Below are 20,062 nucleotides of genomic sequence, written 5' to 3' on the forward strand. Positions count from 1 at the left end.
GTTACAAGGTGTTGTTCCTCCAACCTGAGTGTGGCTTCATCTTGATATTAGAGGAGATATCAAGAACAGTATTAGTTGACTTAATGCATCCTTTCCGAATAAATGCTGTTCAAAATATTTTCCTTGTACACAGATTGTAGGAATGCTCACTGGCGCCTTAAACATGGTCTTCTTCAGCAGTTATGTATTTGTGAGGGTATCCCTAACCCTGGTTCAAGGTGTGATAAGCAATGCCGGAGGTCTCAGGATTCATTGAGACCTCCCCAGGTATGGAGCAGACATTGTCGTTTCGGGTCAAGTGCCTGGGTGATTTATTTTTAGCATGATCCATCTTCAGAGATTTGATTTTTTTCCCTCCTTCTCTTTCCCCCCATTCTGCCGTTGAAGTTTCTCATTTTTTCCTCAGGAGTCAAATATTCTTTTTTTTTGTAGTTTCCTGCTTGCGAAGTCATCTACAGAAAAGATCAATTTGAATTTTCAATGACAGAGGTGCTAAAGAATTTCATTCATCATTTTGTGGGAAGTTGCAATGATTTTGGGCAGACTGTGGGTAAAGAAGAGACCTATTTACAGGAACATTAAGTAAATACTTGGACCAGTGGAAGACACGGGAGTATGAATGACAGTGGATAGAGTGGATAACCCAATAGGACTAAAGACCTCCTTCCATGATAGTAGTCATAGTCATACTTTATTGATCTCGGGGGAAATTGGTTTTCGTTACAGTTGCTCCATAAATAATAAATAGTACTAAAACCATAAATAGTTAAATAGTAATATGTAAATTATGCAGGAGATAAGTCCAGGACCAGCCTATTGACTCAGGGTGTCTGACCCTCCAAGGGAGGAGTTGTAAAGTTTGATGGCCACAGGCAGGAATGACTTCCTATGATGCTCTGTGTTGCATCTCGGTGGAATGAGTCTCTGGCTGAATGTACTCCTGTGCCCAACCAGTACGTTATGTAGTGGATGGGAAACATTGACCAAGATGGCATGCAACTTAGACAGCATCCTCTTTTCAGACACCACCGTCAGAGAGTCCAGTTCCATCCCCACAACATCACTGGCCTTACGAATGAGTTTGTTGATTCTGTTGGTGTCTGCTACCCTCAGCCTGCTGCCCCAGCACACAACAGCAAACATGATAGCACTGGCCACCACAGACTCGTAGAACATCCACAGCATCGTCCGGCAGTTGTTAAAGGACCTCAGTCTCCTCAGGAAATAGAGACAGCTCCGACCCTTCTTGTAGACAGCCTCAGTATTCTTTGACCAGTCCAGTTTATTGTCAATTCATATCCCCAGGTATTTGTAATCTTCCACCATGTCCACACTGACCCCCTGGATGGAAACAGGGGTCACCGGTACCTTAGCTCTCCTCAGGTCTACCACCAGCTCCTTAGTCTTTTTGTTGGCATGTCCATTTCTGTGAATCGATACTTTGGCCCTGATATGCTTCAGTTGTCCTGTCATTATTTTGGAGGGAGATCAGCAAAGTTTCTGGATAAAGAGTGAAGAGTTGCTTGCTTTGTTCTGTGTTATTCTGCTAAGCCTTGTGGGCATGCTTTGTTGGCGTTGGAATGTGTGGTGACATTGGCAGGCTGCCTCCAGCACACCCTTAGGTTATTTGGTTAGTTTTAATACAAACGGCACATTTCACTGCATGTTTCAATGTACACACAATATATACATTTGAATCTTTAGTGAGCATTTCTAGCAGCTGCCATCACTTCCCCACAACTCCTGTGGTTCCTGCCAAAGAGATAGCCAGAATCCTGACTGAGATCTGTAAGGTGCTGACAGTCAGCGTCTCCAAGTTTGGCAAACCTCTTAAATCTTTCCTAATAAAAGCTTACATTTTGCTTTGCACCTTGAATGTGGTTAGAACGGCACTGAGCTTCACAGGGGTGTAATCAGACAAAGTAACGAATGACTGGTCAGTCAGAGAACAAGGCATTGGTGCAGCAAGCTTAGTCAGAGGGGTAACATCTTAGAGGAGTGTTAAGAAAAGAAATTCTTGCTGTAATTTGAGCTTTTCATTTCCCAAGTATAAAGAGAAACAATTATAGCTAGTGAAATACTACTGAAATGCAATATTGGAGCAGAACAGGGGATGGAAAGGTTATGAGAAGAAATTTCTGACGTTGGGGCATAGACAGTTGAAGAGGAGGTGAAGGGATTCAGTGTGAGGACAAGGCCTGTACTCATGAGGCCCATCACAGAAATTAAAATGACTGACCAATTATTCAGCTACACCCCATCTGCAAAACAAAACTTACTGAGTGATTCTGTAACTTGATGACAGTACTCATTTAAACAGAAAGATCTGATACCACAGACAGAGTATGTAAAAAAAAAACAATCCAGCTGCAGTGGCTGAACTTAATGACTGCCACTGGTAGCAGTTGTCAAAACTACTGACTGCAATAGCTTCAGCTTTATAGCTTTCTCATACACTTAAAGCTCAACTTGCAGAAGCCCCTTTTTCTTTTTACAGACACACACTATTCAAATCCTGAAACAAAAGCTGCTGTGTTAAACAAAATGAGAACAGAGAATCTGGTTCCGCGATCAGATTATTGAGATCCAGTACAAGTATGATATCCTCAAAGTCGCGTTTGTACGTAAGCTTAGACACATATACCAACCTTTAATTTTGAAACGCTGGATTTTCCAGCACCTGCAGACTTGGCATATAGCAACCTGTTTTCTAAATGTACTTGTGAGCTCCCAAGACCAGATTTTAATGGCCACTTTGCATTTTTTCCTATGCTCAATAGAGCCAGGATACAAGGGTTAGGGGTGGGGGTCGAGTGGGAGGATAAAATAGGGTTTGCCTCAAGAAGTGATATTACCTTTACACCCATTGTCAGGTTAACACTTCATTCTAGGTAGCCTGTTGAAAATCTTTGCCATCTGCTGGCAAATGCCTCATAAGTATACAGCAGTCAAGATCTTTTAGGACCTCATGGGATTTTCAACCCACATCTGTGCATGCAAAAACAAGTGCCAAGATCCCCAGAGGAAGTCAGTCCTTAAAAGAGCTCAAATTGGAATAATTTTTTAGTTCTTATTTGGGAGTGCTCCTTCGGAATGGTCCCTTTGCTCTCCTCTTTCCTAGGCATTTGCCCCATGCTTTTGTTAACCCCCTGGCCTCCTGTGTCTCCCTCTACCAACCCCTTCCTTTACTTCCTCCCCCACCAACCCCCACAGGTCTTATAACTGATAGGACAGTGCAGTTTGTCCTCATCATAGCATTTTCTAGTCAAGAAATCCATTCCCACCCACCAACTCAGTAATGCTCACTGGAGGCACATCTTTGCAAGAGGAATGAGCTGTTTAAGTGGCTTGGGACTTTCTCCAGAAAGCCCCAAGGTCCAAGGTGACCTTTTCTCTCAATCCTACCATACCCGTACACTAGAGTATCTCCAGCTCTTAAATTGGCTGAGACCAGAAGCTTTTAAGTAAAATGCCAAGCTCCAACTTCGAGAGACTCCTCTTTCTGAGGTCAGGAAGGTAGACTTACAGTGTTGGTGGCAGTGAGAAATAACAAGACATGGGTGACGTCTGATGGTAAAACTTTACCACCTTGATCCCTAAGTTAGAGTGACTTAGCAATTGCCTTTGGCTCCCAGTCTTCACATCTGAACATGGATTGTGGATGTAATTTGGAGTGCAGCTCTGATGAATGGGTTCCTAAAAGCAGTGAATCCCTGACCAGACAACGCTGATTAAAATTCATTTGGATGTCTGTGGTGTGGATGTGAATCAGGAGGTGTGAAAGTTGTATGTAGTTTCAAAGAAAGCATTGTCCACACATTGTAAATATGGAGTTGTCCTTTGATGTTTGGCACATAAAATATCGAGCCCCACTTTGGGTCAGCAGACCTTTCAACCGAAAGCATCTCCGTGTGATGCCTATTGCACCTTGATTTATTGAATAAAGAAGCTACTTTATATCTACCAGTAATTTTCTCCAGTGACTTCACTCATGAAACAACACCCTGCAACACAATCTGCTTTCCTTACCGCAAAATGGTCTACAAAAACGTGTAACATTTCCTGGTACTCTCTTAAGCGGACAGGGATAACTTATTCCAGTGTGTCATACAAACAGTTTGTTTTCAATTGCCTCAAAGGAAGTCGACAAATAAGGTGCAATTCATATACAGATTGAAGGAGTTCAGACTCTTCCTGTCAAGAGCCACATCAATTGGATGTTGGGATTGTTAAATCCAATCTTCATTCCTATTTAAAGTCCTAGCTTTGCGTCATCTATCCTCATTATTTATGGTCCATAAGACCATAAGAAATAGGAGCAGAATTAGTCCATTCAGCCCATCAAGTCTGTTCCACCATTCCATCATATATGATCCCGGACCCCTCTCAACCCCTTACACCTGCAGAACACACCTTACACCCTTAAAGCAGGGTATACACATATTCAGTTTAGTACCCATGCACATTATTTTTCAATAGGGTCTTCAGAACTTATTTTAAAATCCTATCAGAATACATAAAACCTGACTTAATTCTTTAATCTCAAAATGTGGTCAGGCAGTACCTGTGGAGGTAGTTAATATCTCATATTGGCTATATTTTAAGCTGAAGCCATGTTTGGCATGCCTGAATGTTTTCTATTTGTTATCTGTCGTTAATGTTCCAACAGACTAGTGTTTGAGTTGATGTGGAACTAATTTCAGAATATTGAGATTGGTTATGTGAGCTCAGTGCAGACTGAACAGCTGTTCCAAGGAGACTTGGAATTTGCCTGGAGTTGCCGGAAGCTTAAGAATGGAAAATGAGAAAGGATGAAGTGTTCATATTCAACTCCTCATGCCAACCCAATATAGCAGGGTGAGCATGCCCAACGTCACTGCACTCTGGGCTCTGTTTGGCTGGATTCACTGAGAGTACAGATGTCATAAATCACGGACACTTTATTTTTACAGCCAGTCACATAATAATCACAAATAAACCATAGTGGTTTGCTGGTTCCTGGCAAATATGCATGAAGGAATCAAAGTTAGAACCTTGTTACTAAAATTTAGGACGCAAACAAAAATGTTCAGATTTAATTGCCAGCCTTCAGGATGTGGTCAGACAAAGTTTGTGGAGGGAGTCACTTCTTTCTTGATGAGCCTTTCATGCTGAAGCCCTGTTGGAAATTTTTTTGTTGTTGTTCAGAATGTAAAAGAACTGTCACTTCTCCAAAGAAAAATTATCAAATCCTGCCAGCACTTTAGGAGCCTCATCTTTCTTTCCTCAGTTAATAGGGTTTCTGAGAAATAGCAATATTTGTTAATATTATACAAAATCAAAAGTTGATCCACTTAAGTGAAGAATGCAAGGAAATGAATTTTTGTTGGACTGGCAGATGAACACCAGCTTTCTCTCAATTTGGCCTCCACTCCTGGCTGTGCTACTGCCTCTAACCAGCAGATGGTGCACTAAGTCTGTCTGTCCCCACCTCACGTATACAATAGGAAATACAATGAGGAAACTGGTATTTATGCTCTTAAAACCCACAGCAAGCTGCTAGATATCTGCTGAGCCAAAGTTCTACATATGCTGGGGATGTGAAAGTAAAGCACAGAATAGCATGTCAAGCAGTGTCTAAAAAGAGGTTTCACATTTTAGTCCATTCCTAAGATATTAAGTCTGGTTGCTGCCTGGACTTCTGGGTATTCCCAAAATTTTTTGCTTCTGTTCCAGTCATATGCTATTGGCCCCAATGGCATGGACTAACTGATTTATCTCATATGCATATGCAACACAAACTAGTTTAAAATATTTATTCCCCTTGGTCCATCATTCAACTCCCCTCTTCTTTGCCCTTAAGGATTATTTTAGTCACACTTAAGGATGGGCCTTGAGGCATCCATAACACAAGAAATCATAGATTTGTATATGGGTCTGTTTGAGGCATTATTCAGCCTCAAACTGACCCTGTGTTCAAGAGGAAATCTCCTCCTCAATGGTCCCATGATGGGATTCTGGCCAGTTATGATTTCCTCCCTTTAGAATATGATCTTGCAAATTCCCCAATGCAACATCAACTAAAATGAAAATCCAGTGAAGAAATTTCACTTATAAAACCTTTCCCATCTCAGGGTGTTCAAACCGGTTAAGCAGTTCTTTTTCAGTCATTGCTGTAATGCAAGAACAATGGCTGTCAATTTGCTCCATGGCAAGTTTTCACATTCAGAACTATCAGATTATCTGTTTTAGTGATAGTACTTAAGGGATAAATATTCGCTAGAATAATGTGAAGAACTATTTTTCTTCAAATAGTTCAGTGGGATTTCTTTTCCACCAAAGAGTAAGTGGACTTCAGTTTATCATCTCCTTAACCGACAGCACCAAACAGAGCAGGACTCCCAAGCACACGGGAGAACGAGCCTTGATAGTGCGTCCTGGTCTGGAGTGGGAACTGAACCTTCTCACCTGGACAGGAGAGCACTGCCCTTTGAGTCATTGTTGTCCTCACTAAGTAGATCTCACGTCTTCTCTGTGACCACTATTTCAGTGTATTTAAATCTCACTGTAGAGCGAACAAATGTCCACTGATGGCTATCCAAGCTTGCCATTCAAACCATCGACCTACTGTATATCTGTCCACTGCTAGTGTCCCTTTAGGTATCCTGTGTATTCTAAGACATTCCTTGTAAGAAGAATGGGCGCTTGGTAGTTAGGGCAGATTCAATGGGCAAAAGGGATTTTATCCACGTTGAATGATTCTGTGACACTATACAAATTTATATCAGAATTCCCCATGGATCATTTCACTAGATAGGAATCAGCCTTCATGGCTTCCTCTTCCCATCTGTAATACAATGGCTATATTCCCTTGGAAACAGCTACAGTAAGCAGCCGTGCCAGGGACTTGGACATCTCCGGCAGGTGTCTGGAAGTTGGCCTTGCTTCGTTTTATTTATGGAACACTATTTAAGCAGTGTAAAATAAGGGTAAATGTGGTTTTAATTAATGTAATCATTATTCCTGTATTCCTGTACATGTCAAATGGTTTGGCCTGTAGACTGAAGTGCCTTGTGGTGTTGGCTTTATGAGAGTTCTGTTCAGAGACCCCAGGGAGCAATTCAGGGGCAGAGAACAATGCCTGATGTCTCTACAGCATAGTTTTTCATTCGCCCCCCCCCCCCCGCCCCCAGAAATAACATGTAAATAGTTCCTTTGATATTGAGTCATTAAAGAACATTAAAGCACCTCCTGGTGTCTGCTTGGTCACATCCTCAAAGCTTCCTCTTCCCATCTGTAACACAATGACTATATTCCCTTGGAAACAGCCACAGTACACGGTGTGGCAGAGATCTGGATATCTCCAGCGTGTGTCTGGAAGTTGGCCTTGCCTCTTTTTGCGATGCAGTCTAAAATCCTGCTGCTTGCCACCACACACAGTCTGACCATGAGGAAGGATGAACCAACCCTCAAGAGTAGTACAGTACATGTACTTTGATAATAAATCTATTTTGAACTTTGAACTGATAGCCATCTTTCTTCTTCTCAATTTCTATGGTTGCAATTTTATCCTATTTCCAACTCCTGATATTGGCCCATAAAATTTGCCAATCCGTTCAGATCCACACAGTTCTAATGAAGTATCTGCACTCAACTGTCACCAGCCTCTTGGCAGTTACTGACACACAGCCCGTTCATTTTATTGGCTTCGTCTGCATCAAGGACGCTGGCTGCCAGCCCCACTCTGACCTATTGAATAGTTTATCCAGACTGACACTCCCATTGGTTGCAAATGCTGGCTTTCGGCTCAAGGTTTTGACCAAAGCCACATTTTCCCTTTCGGGCGTAAATGAAGGATCTAGTACCACAAGCTGAAGATTGATCGCAGAGACATTACTCTGGTGTGCTGGTCAACATTTATCCCACATGTGGTAGTTTATCAAAGGCTCTTTGTTATGTTGTGTGGCTCAGCACCATTCTTTTTATCTGCTCAAAGCTTCTTGGAAGTATATTTAAATAGGATTTACCACTAATATAGAGTTGGACGTCATTTAATAACAAAGTGGGTGGTGTACATAAGACTCAGCAACATTTTGTATGTTTTCGCCAAGTTTGAAGCATTCTGCAAATTCAAAATCCACTCATCAAACAACCTCTGCTGAGCCCTTTGAGCACTTCTGCAAGAACATGATGCACTGATTATTTTATTCAACAGTACAGAAGTTTCTTGTTTGTTGAGATTACTCATTCAAGGCTGCAAGAACTCAGGAGTTAGCAAACACCCCATCCCTCCAGCAACAGCTAAAGAAAGGATCAGAAGAAGCCAGCGCCACATTGGCCTTGTAGTTGGAGAAACCTACTTGGCTCAAGGGTTGTAGGACGTTCTCCACTCCCTTCGTCCAAATAATGACACTTGGTGGAAGAGCAGGCAACAGAGGCTCTTCGGTTGACCCTGTAATATGAAGTCATACGGCCCTTGAGGCAAAGGGCACTTTCTGTGTAACTGGGGCTTTGTATGGAAAGTGGCTGATAAATACACAGTGTTCCTTCTGTGTTGCTGCATCATCCCAACATAGTCAGGACCATATTATAAGGATGGCTAAAAGTTAGTGCCTCTTGTGTGATCAAAAGTAAGTGTGACCTTTTAGAATACCAAGACAGTCTTGTTTCTCTGGTATTCAGTTGCCACATATCTCTGCTTCTGATTAGAGAGTGGCTGTAATAGTCATGTACCCCATGGATACCGGTTGATGGCTCATTGCAAAGGTCAAGCTCAAGTGTCAATATTCCTACCTCAACATGTGAGTGTCAGTGATTGCATGACCACACCAGTAACAGTGCCCCAAGGTATCTAGTGCTAAGAAAACCTCCCCGTTTATGCAGGGAGATGGATTCTGAAGTAAGCAGTGTAGCAACAAGGAGAACTATTGTCCAGGAACAGGAACATAAATAAGTTACTTCTTTCTGGGCCCACACCTTCCCTTTTGATTAACAAAGACCAAAAATGTAAAGATTACCTCATCAACCTGTGTGAACTGGTTGAGCAACATCAAGGTCATGACAACCATTATGTTCACGTGGCATTCTTTCTATCGCTGTAGGGGAGGGAGCAGACAACTTCTGGAGCCTCTTTGGGTAGCACTCAAATTCACTAGAATCAGGAGAGGTATCTCGTGCCTCTTGTTGGCAAAAGTGGAAACACGTCCTGATCAACTAGCCCCATCCGGTACTTTGATATTTAGTCTCCACTGCTAAACGCCACCCTAATTCAACCCTGGGTCGGCTTGTACAGAGAGCTGTGTACACCTCTACTAAACAAAGAGGCAGATTACTTCAAATATTTACCACAGATAAAGCGTCTGTGTTGTGGTCCTGGTGTCAGGGAGGTTGCAAGAGCCTGACGTCATTCTGCTGATCACTGACTACAGAGTGTTCGTGCGGTGAACACTGGCCTACAGCAAGATTGCATTTGACCTTGTTAGCCGAGAAGAGGGGGAGCAAAGCAGTCCAGCGTAATCAAAAAATATGTAGAAAAATTATAAACCTTTGTCAAGTCTCTCCTTGAATTCATCTGCTATCACTGGCCCCTGTAGAATTCAGTCCAGAGCAGCTGCTCCCCAGACAGCAATTTTCAACAGGAGTGGGACCAGTGTGCTTCAATGAGTTCTTAACAGTGGTTTTTTTGTCCTCGCCTATAGTCTATTACAATTCCAGCATGCAGTCCTCTTCTAGTTTATTTGTTTGACATGTTATAAAATGCATTTTATCATTATCTTAGTGAGCACAATTCTACAGCAATCACCTGACTTCTCAAAGCCTTTCCAACATGAGGAGGGATCTCATCAAAACTTACTGAATATTGAGGGGCCTAGATAGGGTGGGCGTGGAGAGGATATTTCCAATAGTGGGGTAGTCTAAGACCAGAGGGCATAGCCTCAGAATAGAGATGAGCAGGAATTTCTTTAGCCAGTGGGTGGTGAATTTTGTGGAATTCATTGCCACAGACAGCTGTGGAGGCCAGGTCATTGGGTACATTTAAACAGAGGTTCTTGATTAGGAATGTCATCAAAGGTTTCAGGGAGAAAGCTGGAAAATGACATTGAGAGAGAGAAAAAAAATCAGCCACAGTGGAGCAGACTTGATGGGCCATCTGGCCCCCTTCAGCTTCTATGCCTTATCGTCTTACCAGAAGAGTGATGGAATACTCTCTGCTTGCCTGAATGAACGTAATTCCAATACTCAAGATGCTTGACAGCAACCAGTATAAAGTAGCCAGGCTGCCTGGCATTCAATTAACATCATAAACATTCCATCTTCCTGTCACTGGCAGAACACACTGGCAATTTGTACCATCTACAAAAATCACTGAAGCAACTGGAGTATCTTTGCTTGCATGTTGTAAGCCTGCAACCCTTCCAAGCAGAGGGATAAAGACAACTGGTACATAGCAATACCAACACATTTATGCTCTCCTTGAAGTTTCAGGCCCAGCTCTTATGTCGTCATTGAGATTAAATCCTAGAACACTACTTAACTGTGTTGTAGGAGTACATCCAGCAAATGAACAAGAATAGCAGGTGAAAGAGGAGATTGAAGACCATTCAAGGGCAGTTAAGAGATAGACAACAATGCTGAACTGGTTACACTGCTGACATCCTATGAATGGACAGAAGGTTTAAACAATGACCAGGACATTGAGAGAAGGTCTGCTGAGATCTACGGTCAGGTTTATGCCTCAGCCAAAAAAGGCCACCTCACTTGACAGGACAGGTTGGGATTTCATGCTTGTTCATTTGCCTCAGAAACCGGAGTACTACAACTGAATTCCAGTTTGCAGGAATACTTGAGTATGGGTATTGTACAATACTGCCAGATATTTATTCTTTTTGCATTACTTCATCTCCTTGTTAGATAGTTTATAGGCGCGTGTGAAGTATGAGAGTTAAGATTTTCTTATGGAGCAATTAAAACCCGTGGCAAAGACTTGACATTTCTTACACTAAGTTCTCATTTCCCTTTCCAGAAAACATTCAATGGATATTCCCTGCTCAATGCCAAAAATTTCCATTATGCACAACACACAATTACCAACTTTATGCATCATATCTCTATAGATTTCGGTATATGGCATCTGATCTCCAAATGCCCCAATCCATCATGTCCCATCTTCCAACAGCCAATGAGAATGTCAATAGGCTCATCGTTACCTGAAATGTTTTTTCAAAAATGCTTTTCGCTGCCACTTCAATTTCATCCTGAATTTACTGAATGAGTTTTCTGGAAATCCAGCGTGATCTTGGACTCAGCAACTCTCCTGTATTACAGCGGCATTGATACCCGTTGGGTTTGACATAATGAGGAATATTTGGTTCCCACCTTTTGCAGTATCCTCATGACTGAAGTAGAAATATCACAATACCAGCCCACAAGTTGCCAATTTCAAACATGAATTATTGTCAGTAACTAGCATGATTTTTATTAACTGAATTAAATTCGACTGGGCGTCAGTGAAAGTCATAGCGCAAGCAAGCACACAGCATGCAAGAGAATTCCTAGCAGCATGGCTTTCCGCTGTCAATTCTGCAAACAGATATGTAGGCCTCGATCCCATTCATGAGCCAATGCGGGCAAAATTGCAGACTAAAATGCAGTGTTCACCCAATCAGTGACGAGATTTCCTCCTTACAGCACAAATGAGTTTCTATAATGATGACCAATTAGCTGATTGATTAGTACATAGAGGCCAAGCATTCAGAAGGCACACCACAATTAACAGCGCACTGATGATGTCTCCTCATATGGTGACGGCACGTTTGCAACTAAATTGCCAAGATCGGATAGCAACACAACCCAGCCACTAACTGAATTATGTCAGCAAGCAGAGAAGGTGGAGCATGGGGAAGGCAGAGAAGTTAGAAATGAGTAAATAAATAAACTAAGGAAAAGATACAGAATGATCTCAGTTCTGGGGAATAATTCACCACATGAGTTTTGTTCAGTCATATTGTAATGTTCTGTGACAGAAATTCCTGAAGGGTTGAACTGTTGAACTTTGCATCAGATGATGAATCTGTTCCTGAAGTGAATCATTTTGACATCAGGGTTTAATAGGGTTGTTGAACACAATCTGTGATATGTTGTCCCCTCACAGTTCTTTTTTCAAATGTAGTGAACTTTTATGCAAGCAGTTTTATGGGAGGACAATGAACTTTCAACCCAAAAGAGCATTTGTTACATTATATTATGGCCTGGGACTTCAGATCTCATTATTCATTTCCAATTTCTCCCCTTAACCTCTTGCTCTCAAAGAGGCTGTCTTCTTTTGCCAAGATACGTGAACTAAAAATACATTCATGGTGGAAAATTGCCTTAGAATAGGAAGTAGACTAGTTCTGAAGCTATTCATGAAGTTTGAACATGCACTTCATTGTTAAGAAGCAATTGATTGGTTTTCTCATAATGTATTATAAGGGGTTAATTTCAGGCCTTCTGATCACCAGCTCAGAGTATACTCGGTCATCTTCAACATCTCTGTGGAACAATCCAATGTCCCTACAGGCTTCAAGGCACTATCATCCCAGTGCCCAAGAGGGCGACAGTAGCTTTCCTTAATGACTACCATCCAGTGGCACAGATCTCAACAATCATGAGGTGCCTTGAGTAGCTGGTTATGGATCACATTAAATCTCATCTTGCTGCTACATTGGACCATTTCCAGTTCAATAATTGCTCAAATCGGACCACTGACTATGCCATATCCTCTGTCCTCCATCCTGTCCCATCTGGAAAGTGGTGCCTCCTCCACCAGAATGCTGTTTATTGCCTTTATCTTGGCACTTAATGCGATCATCCCTCAGAACCTGGATGTCGGATTCTTGACAGAAACATTGACGTTGGCAGCAGCACCTCTAGCTCCGTCACACTGAGCACTGGCGCCCCCACAGGGCTGCGTGCTCAGGCGGCTGCTGTACCGCTAGATCCAGCTCAAGCCACATCAAGTCTGCTGATGGCACAGCAGTGGTCGGCCTCATCCACGACTGTGACGAGAGGAGATAGGGCAGTGTGTAGGGTGGCGCGAGCTCAACTTGAGTCTCAAGGAGATGATTGCAGACCTTAAGAAGGTGCAAGCCGACCATTCCTCGGTGCACAGCAGTGTCCCCATTTCCCACCACCGCCCTCACAACCAATTTTACAGGAGCACCACCAAGTGTCCCGGCCAGCTGCATCATCATCTGGTATGGGATTTGATAGACATCTGACCGCAAGGTCCTACAAAGTGGACTGCTGAGAGGGTCATCGTCCATCCATCCGATATGTTTTATCTGGAGTGCTGCGTACACAGGGCATTTGGCATTCTCCCCCCCGCCCCCATCCGTCTGTGACACAATCTGTGACCCCCTACCATCAGGCACGAGGTGCCGTAGCTTTAGAATAAGGGCTGCTAGGATGAAAAGCAGCTTCTTCCCACAGGCCATGAGACTACTGAACTCCCTGCCACCACCCTGGTCCCATCACGTTCAGAATGAAGTGCCAGTAGTGTTACATCGTTTACCTTCTAACTTGTGTCAATTTCTGGAATATTTTTCACTATTTGTTGATTTACTTGTGGTAATATTACTTCATGTGCCATTCATGGGCTACATGTACTCTATTGTGCTCCTTGGTGCGGTGGAATGTTGTTTTGTTTGGCTGTGTATTTGTATGTGGTTGACTGACAATAAACTTGAACTTGTATATATTGATTGAGCACTAATTAAAGCCAAGCTTTCACTTCTTCGAGGTAGGAATGTCACTGGCACAGCTTGGGGGAGCAGAGCGCAAACGTGGCGATGCAGGCACACAAGTGCATATTTTGCAGACACTCCCCTTGAAATCACCGTGAAGAAGGCTGGCACAGGAACACAGGTCCTCTGTGCTCTGTGACACCAGATGACATCCTGGAGAACGATCAGCAGGAAAGAGAGGAGTTTGTGGTGGTGGTTTTAAAAGGGACAATGCCTCAGGGACCCAGTTCCAGTACTACAGTATTACAGTATACTTAATGGCCTCATGTGAGGTCATAGTCAGTGAACTTATCAACTAATTCAACAGCTAAACCACACACATACTCCTCCATGTATCACACTCCAAAACTCAGCTCACACAGATAAATACACACACTCACTCTTTCACACACATGCACTCTCTCTCTCACACACACACACTCCTTCTCTGTCTCTGCGTCTGTCACTCACTCTCTCACTCTCTCTCACACACACACAGTCACACCCTCTGTCTCTCTCTCACAGTCACTCACTCATTCTCTCTCTCACACACACACACACTGTCACACTCTCTCACACACACGGTCACTCACTCATTCTCTCTCTCTCTCACACACACACACACACACACACAGTTACACTCTCACTCTCTCTCACACACATGCTATGACTCTCACTCTCTCTCTCAGTCACACACACACTCTCACTTTCTCTCTCTCTCTCACACACACTCACTGTCTCTCACTCACGCTCTGTCTTTCTCTCAATTACTCTCTTTCTCTCTCACTCTCTGTGTATCTCTGACAGGCCTTTTGAGAATAAAGATGATTTGCTCCCAGTCCAGTTTGTGGTGTTTGTGAAGGTTGAAGCCAGCATGGAAACTGCAGACTTATCCACTGATAGGCGGGGGGGCGGGGCGGGGGGGTGCCTGATAGTGAGGGCTGCTGGGTAATTTATGAGGTGATGTGCTGCTTCTACCACTTAAGGGCTTCTGAGTGTTTCTGAGGTATGAGCTCAGGTTTCTTAATGCCATCCTAAGTGTTCCTTCTCCATTTGGTCTTGGGCCAAAAGTTCTCAGGTGTCGGTGGAGATGTTACATTATTCATTGGGGTTTGAGTCTTTTCCTGAGTTCACTTGGTAACCACTTCCCATGACAAAGCTTGGAATCGAGCAAATGCTTCAGGAGTCTGGTGTCAGGCAAGTGATGTGGTCTGCCCAGTGGAGCTGACCGTGTGCAAGAAGGGCCTCGATACTGGCACGTCATCTGGAAGAGCACACTGCTGTTGATTCTCTTATCCTTCCAGTGAATTTGGAGGTTTTGCAGATGCAGTTTTTTAGTCTTAGTTTTCCCCAGTGCCCTAAGGTGCTTGCTGTTGGTAATCCAAGGCCCTAAAGTTTTAGACCCTAAAGCTTAGGATCGAGGGATTGTACAAGCTAATATCAAGAACAGTGTACAACCTGTAATCCTTACTCTTTGTAAACATCCACAAAACAGAGAAAGAAGACACCCAAAGAATGAATGAGAGAGAAATGTTAGATCCCCAAACCCACCACCCATACAAGCAGCAGCAAGATTTAACCCTTCCCACCACTTGCTCCAGCAAAGGCAACTTCCCCGCCCCCACCACCACCCACCAAACAAGCAGTAGCAAGCCCCCCCAAAGAGACCATGATCGAGAGTCCATCAAAACCACTGTCCATCCCAACTGTTTGACCACTAAGACAGGCTCTCTCCCTCACTAATGAGAGAGAGAGAGATCACTCCTGCCACAGAGAGGAGACCAACAGCTCGCCGTTTCGGTGTTACACACTCTGCAGTGTCGCTTATTTCGAGTTCCCCCATCTCGAGAACCAGCAGACTCTCTCTCTCACCATCGAAAGAGAGAGGTCGCTCAAGTGATACAAAGATAGGTGGAGGGATAGGTAGTGCTGGGGAAACAATGTAGCAGAACTTGGACAAATTGGAAGAATGGGCAAAAAAGTGGCAGATGGAACAGTGTTGGAAAATGTATGATAATGCATTTTGGTAAAAGGAACAATAGTGTGGTTTATTATCTAAATGGGGAGAAGGTTCAAACTTCAGAGATGCATAGGGATTTAGGAGTCCTCGTGTAAGACTCCCAGGAGGTTCATTTACAGGTTGAGTCTGTGGTAAAGAAGGCAGATGCAATGTTAGCATTTATTTCAAGGGGAGTAGATCAAGGAGATAATGCTGAGCCTTTATAAGACACTAGTCAGGCTGCACTTGGGGTATTGTCAATAGTTTTGGGCCCCATATCTCATAAAGGATGTGTTGTCATTGGAGAGAGTCCAGAGGAGGTTCACAAGGATGATCTGGCAATGAAGGGGTTAACATATGAGGAGCATTTGCAGCTTTGGGCCTGCACTCACTGGAATTTAGAAGAATGCATGGGAATCTCATTGAAACCTACCATATGTTGAAAGGACTAGATAGGGTGGATGTGGAGAGGATGTTTCCTATGGTGGGGGTATCCAGAACTGGAGGGCACAGCCTCAGAATTGAGGGATGACCTTTTAGAACAAAAGTAAAGATGAATTATTTTTTGCCAGAGAGTAGTAAATCTGTGGAATGCTCTGGCACAGACTGCAGTGGAGGCCAAGCCCATGGGTATGTTTAAGGCAGAAGTTGATTATCTCCTGATCGATCAGGGCATCTAAGGATATGCCAAGAAGGAAAGTATATGGGGTTGAGTGGGATCCGTCCGGGATCAGCCATGATGGAATGGCGGAGCAGACTCGATGGGCTGAATGGCCTAATTCTCCGCCTATGCCTTATGGTCTTATAAGTGCAGAGGTCTCCAACAGTTGCGCCCGCGGTCTCGATGTCTGGATCTCCCACGATGCTGCAGTCTGCGACATCGGCGAGGAACTGGATCATCCACAGTACCACACCGGAAGACGCACGTCTTCCAAGCCACTCCTGGAGATACCGAAATGCCAAACTGCTCGGCAAATTCCAAGAGTGAAAACCCACCACCCGTAAAGAATGTAGTTTGAGTGCAGCTGTAGATCACAGACTCTGACAGGACCCCAGCCATCAAAGGTAGAGTAGTGACTCTCAGGAAACCTAGAACATGCAGTAGTTTGCCCAGCTCCTCAAGAAACAGTAAGATTTTTCACCCTTATTCTTTCAGCTGAAGGGAAATATTTTCCCTTCACCAATTAAATGCTTGTAATGGTTTGGTCACAACACTCTTCCGCTTTTTACATGCAATGAGTCAGTATCTGCTTTAATACTGGTGGGTGCCATTTTGAAGTTCAGATCAAGTGGTCTTGCTTCATAAACTAAATATTTAACCCACAATGTGAACTTCAAGACCCACATACACAAAATTCTGGAGAAACTCAGCAGGTCAGGCAGTATCTATGGGAAGAATAAACAATCAATGTTTCAGGCCGAAACCCTTCATTAGGTGAAAAGAGGTATGTATGGTCAAGAGAGCTGCAAGAATCAACAGATATCGGTAGGCGGTCTCTCTCCAGAGACAGAGACTGAGAGATCGAGAAAGGGGAAGAGAAGTGTCAGAGATGGACCATGTAAATTTGAGAGCAGGGTGGAATTTGAAGGCAAAGTTGATGAAAATGGCGCTGGAAACAGCACCAATGCAATTGTCGATGTATCACGGAAAGAGTTGGGGAGTGTTACCAGTGTAGGCTTGGAACATGGACTGTTCCACACAGTCGACCGAAAGGCAGGCATAGCAGGGTTCATGCAGGTGCCCATGGCTAGACCTTGTGTGTGGAGAAGGTGGGAGGAGCCAAAAGAGAAATTGTCAGATGTTTGCTCATTTGTGCCCTGGAACATAATATCACTTTAAGTGTCAAAGGTGCGTTGATAGGATATTAGATGAGTTGGTTTTACACTTACTGTCATAGTCATAGTCATAGTCATACTTTATTGATCCCAGGGGGAAATTGGTTTTTGTTACAGTTGCACCATAAATAATAAGTAGTAATAGAACCATAAATAGTTAAATAGTAATATGTGAATTATGCCAGTAAATTATGAAATAAGTCCAGGATCAGCCTATCGGCACAGGGTGTCTGACCCTCCAGGGGAGGAGTTGTAAAGTTTGATGGCCACAGGCAGGAATGACTTCCTATGACGCTCCGTGCTGCATCTTGGAGGAATGAATCTCTGGCTGAATGTACTCCCGTGCCCACCCAGTACATTATGTAGTGGATGGGAGACATTGACCAAGATGGCATGCAACTTAGACAGCATCCTCTTTTCAGACACCACCGTGAGAGAGTCCAGTTCCATCCCCACAACATCACTGGCCTGTATGTCAGTACTTGCAATAAAAGACCTAGGAGATAATTGTGTTATGTTAATCTTTAATTCCCTTCACTGGGCTTTCTCAAACTGACCATTATTTCAGACTTCCTATAATCTGGGGTTCATTTAATGTACAATAACAACTCGGATATCTGATATAATTACAACACTATAAAATGGACACATGGTATCAATGTGTTCATACATATTCCACTAAATCCATACCACATCTTAACTTTCTCAATAGGAAATGGCCAAGCACGCTAAGATTCACCAGATCAATCATATTGTGGAGTTTTTGTAATTTTATTTGTTTCTTCTGTTCTCTGTTTTTCATTTCATCTGGTTGAAAATTCCTACAGTGAGGGCCATAAACCAGCAACTGCATACAAAATTCCAGAAAGGCAGGGAATGAAAGACAATGGCAAGAAACCTTGCATTGATCCTTGTCTGGAATACATGACGGAAGGTCTCAAGTTCCAAAGTAGGCCTCAGGCTTCACTTCCACAAAGCTGGTGCAGCTGCTGGGATATTCTCAAGCTAGTCTGAAGGAGAGAGCCGAGGTTCTGGAATGGAAGAAGTATGAGGGAGAGGATGGCGGACCATGTGTCACTCTGGAGTAGATAGGAGGTTTCCATTCTTCATTTCTTCTGCTCCTCCGGTCTCAATGAGGTATAGACAAAAGCTAGTGAACGTTACTTATTTACACCTATGATCTCAGGTCGAGATTTGGGTGCTTTATAAGGCTGCAGTTGCCCATATAAGGGCAGAGCAGGCATCTCAGAAAAGTAACCTTTCATTCTGCATCAGGAGGATAACGATCAATATTGTCAAATCGTTTGGAATGAGGGTAACCAGGCGCTGATTTGATGCCTGGTAATCCTCCACTGACGAGACAATGGTTTATGTATATCCTCCCCTTCCTGGAAGAGAGATCCCATGAGTGAACAAGTCCTTGAATGGCTGGTGGGGCCTTAATATGCAGTCTATTCAGGAGTATAGGGTTGGTAATTGTAAGTTTATTAAGCTGTCATTAAGTAAAAAGATTCTGTTCAATGCAGAACTTTAAAAATAAACTTGTTTCGTGTTTACCAAAAATGGAACGTTTGAGTGTATCCGTTTTCATTCCCGTGGTATTGGAGGGTCACATCTTTCCTGACCTCTCATCCACAGTGTGTTCTTGATACCGATGTCATATTACTAAATCATCCACAATGTCAACATGTTGGTAAAGCTGGAGCAGCAAAGCTCCCAAATCTGCCTGAACTTGACTATTCACTATAAGAACAGGACTCCATTCAGGCTCCCTCTATATTCGCTGGCAAAACTCTCTCTGGAGGGAGTCCAGTAGAGTTAGCAAATATTTGCTGGTGTTTATGGGAAACTGGCTTCCAGTAAGGCCAATCAGCCTAAAAAAGAAACATTTTAAAATGCCCTGAAGAAAATGAAAATGAATAGTCTTGAAAATGGTGAGTGTCTGAGCCAAGCTTTCTTTAAGTTTCTCAAGATTGTTTTGCAGTGTAGCTGTTGTTGTCGGGTAGGCAATGCTGATGACAATGCCAGCCACATGCACAGTTGGCCTCACCTGATGAGCACTGGAGGCTATGATGTGCCTCAAGGAGGCAGCCAGGCCGGGTGGCGGAAACCAAATAGAGGGGTGTAAGTTGTGTGGGGGGAGTGCTGAAAGAGTGAGGGGAGGCAGTTAGAGGAAATAGTGAGATCAAGGCTTGGAGGAAAGGCAGGAACGGACCAAAGTCGGGAGTCAGGAAGAGGGTCTGTGAGCGTGCGACCAGTGTAAATCTGTGGAAGAGTACCTGGTTTCCAATTGTCTTGGACGCCCTTTCAATTGGACCCAAATCCTTTCCCTGTCAGTATAGTCATTCCATGTTAAAAGAATTAATTTGCAGGCAGCTTATGTATACCAGCATCCATAAATAGCCTGAAGATAATGAACAGATATTTTGTTTTTTTTTACATTGGTTAAAGAATAAATATCAGCCGGGACACTAGGAGGTGGATT

This window comes from Mobula birostris, chromosome 9 (genome assembly GCF_030028105.1).
Source record: "Mobula birostris isolate sMobBir1 chromosome 9, sMobBir1.hap1, whole genome shotgun sequence".
In the NCBI taxonomy this organism is placed as follows: domain Eukaryota; kingdom Metazoa; phylum Chordata; class Chondrichthyes; order Myliobatiformes; family Myliobatidae; genus Mobula; species Mobula birostris.